This window comes from Mizuhopecten yessoensis, unplaced genomic scaffold, assembly GCF_002113885.1.
Source record: "Mizuhopecten yessoensis strain PY_sf001 unplaced genomic scaffold, ASM211388v2 scaffold10315, whole genome shotgun sequence".
Lineage (NCBI taxonomy): Eukaryota > Metazoa > Mollusca > Bivalvia > Pectinida > Pectinidae > Mizuhopecten > Mizuhopecten yessoensis.
In genome coordinates this window covers 128,697-131,972 of record NW_018408485.1, presented here as the reverse complement: position 1 = coordinate 131,972, position 3,276 = coordinate 128,697, and positions in this window count along the sequence as shown.

Below are 3,276 nucleotides of genomic sequence, written 5' to 3'. Positions count from 1 at the left end.
AAAATCTGTTTTCAGTAAACTCATGTGAGCAGCAGATTTTGGATGAGTATCTTGATGTTTAGTTTGATGTCATTTCCCCTAAAGTCCTGAAGTAAAATACGAATCTCTGTTACAAACTATTATAAATAGATCTGAGCTAGTATACTGACGCTTAGTTTGATCTCATATTCTCTTTACTTTTGAAATTAGACAAGTAACAATTTGTAATAAAATCTAAAAAAAATGGTTTTAGGTATTTTGGCGGTTATTTTGATCCCATTTTCTCATTTAACGTGATCAGAGACGTATATACTGGCTTTTTATGTCTCTGACATGATGTATCATTGCATTGTGTGTCTTATAACCAGAAATTTATCTTAAATTGTAACTTTAACTGTATTAAATGGACGGACGAACTGACAGAACTGGTAAGTCAATATACACAGTTACAATATACGACAGGATAGCTATATACATTATAACAAAACATATTAATGTCGTAAACAGTTAGAACCAACTTGTAAAAAGGACGGAATTCATGATTAAATAAATTATTACATCCAAGAGGGACATCCAACATATATATATATAGAAAGCGATTTTGGTCTATTTGTTGTATCTTTGAAGGCCATCAAACATATATATATAGAAAGCGATTTAGTCTATGTTGTATCTTTGTAGATCAATCCTTCACATAATAACAATAAAAAATAGGATCTTCTTTATCACAGAGTAGATTCCCAGACAAATAAAAGTTTAAGAAGAAGGTAAAATCTAACAGACTGTCACAGCTGTTCTCCATACATATTGACATATATGTACAATATAAATGAAAGTGCAGCACACAAAATGTGGTTTAAAATACTTACAGATTATATTAACTCTTACTAAACTTGTAACTTAATTAGTGTGAACATCAACATTCAGCACATACATACAGATGTCTGGAAATATAAAATAGTTTGACTAACGTGTGTAACATTCGAAATGTTTCAAGATGTCAAAACATGTCATCTCTTTATTAAATCATAATTGAAAAAGATTTCCTTCCAAGAAATGTAAAAAATATAGAAACACATGAATAATATCATTATCAAATATGAGATCAGGCTTAAAGATCAATAGGGCATCTTTTACTCAAACAAAAACATATCAAACTTTTATCAAATCTCATTTCTTGTGATAATGTTTTTCAAATATCGAACCCAAGATAATATAAAAGATTGATTTTTGTTTTTATTTCAGTCCAAGATGCCTTTCCTGACATCGAGCATGGACAGAAAACAAGGCAGAAAATTGAACCAAAGGGACGCCGTCAGAAATTTCTAATGTTTTGAAAACAAACTGGAGTGGGGCAAGAGGAGTATCCAATACACAAACGAGAACACATCTTGTAAATTGATAATCCTTTAGAAAGTGAAAAAAAACATTATTTCGCATTTATGCTTATATATCAAGTTTACAGCTGAAATGAAACAATTAATTTCTTTGTATTGGTTGGTGCTCATTAAAACTCTTGTTAAAATTAAATTTAATATTTTGATTTTGAAATAACACAAATATTGCACCTGTATTGGTTTATAAGTATCAATAATACAACATATATGTTCTCAAATATTTCATAAACCACAATTTTAACTAAAGTAACTCTGTAATTTGCCGACATTCATCATACATTCAGCATGTGCTGAAGACAGGAAACCGTTTTTGAATCAATATCTTGATAACAGTGTATAAATCTAAAAATAAAACACTTAAAGAACATTTTTAAGAATGCTTCAATTCCTGATATGCATTGCAATAACTAATTAGAACACAATAATATTAATACAATAAGTATCATTCAAAACATGACAGAATTAAAACAACTACACAACACTTCCAAAAAGAAAAGAAGTATCCCCAAATCTTTCACAATACTACAATATAGAGTTTTATGAGTGCATGTTAAACTACAGCTAACAATTTACTAAAGAAATCTCTGTTCTATCTCAACCATATGCTAGCAAGGTGCCTGTAGAGGTAACATAGAGACCTAATTCTGATTTTCCTGTTGGAAGGTTAACACATCGTCTCCATTATTCGAAATGAGCTTCACCAGTTTGGTACAAATAAGAAATGCTAAGTTTGTTTTGAACACAAACGGCAGTTGGAGATTTATTTTTCAAGCTTTCGAAAAAGTCTGTTTCCTTCATCAAGCAAGTAATATTACCTGTCCCTCTGACTGTCTGTAATATTAGAGTGCTTTTTGGCAAAAGGTCTCGATATTTTACGACAGCTAAATACACTGTTTCAATACATCGTGCCATGTGGCTTCGTGAGTTGTTTTCAGTGGTTTAGAGTGGAGACACCGGCCATTTGCATTTTTTACTTGACAAAAGAAATAGACACTTTAAAAAGTTCTCAAATCAACTTCTCAATCACAGTTTATGTTCAAATCAAACTTGGCATTTAAACTTGGCATTTAAGTTATTGCATTTAAGTTATTCTCCTTTTATCACTGTACCATAAACCAGTACTCTAACTTTGTTACTTGGACTTCAATGTTAAACTTTTATGGTGACACCTGTTTTTGTTTCCAATTTCTTATTTGATATTTCACTTGGGTAAATGTGTTATAATTTGAATAAAAATACAGCTGAAACTGAAACTAATTTTGTCCATGAAACTTTGCTAATAAAAAGTCATTTTAGTAAGATGGAACTTAAAAATGAGTCCCTTTAAATGCCCCATCATCAGCTGTTATGAGGAAATGAAACCAATTGTAATGTTATACAGGTACCCAGTGTTGATTGCCTCAATAGGCACAGAAATTATCTTGAAGGTTGAAGAAAATTTAGAATTCATTAAGAAATATATTCAGGACATTATCAATTCTATCTATATGGAATGATCGGTAAACTTCTAAGCATTTTTACTCTATTATTTTGAATCCGACTTACTGTGTGTTAAATAATCAAAACAGCATGATATTTGTTATCCTAGAAAATTCTACCATGGCACTGAGGTATATAGATGTACACATTTAAAAAATAATGAAATATCAATTCACATGTTTAACATACCCTGTTTTCGTGAAGCAGCTATAGAAAATGATCCTTAGTTAATCTTATAATCAATTTGTCACTCTATATATATTTTGATATATCTAATTCCTTGTAAGCATATTTCGATTTAATCAACAACAATCACTGATAAATCACAAGACAATTTGGATATAAACCAAAATGTATCTAATTGATGTCACAAGTCTGGCAAGTGTGGTAGTAATCTGCACCCCCCCCCCCCCCCCCCCCC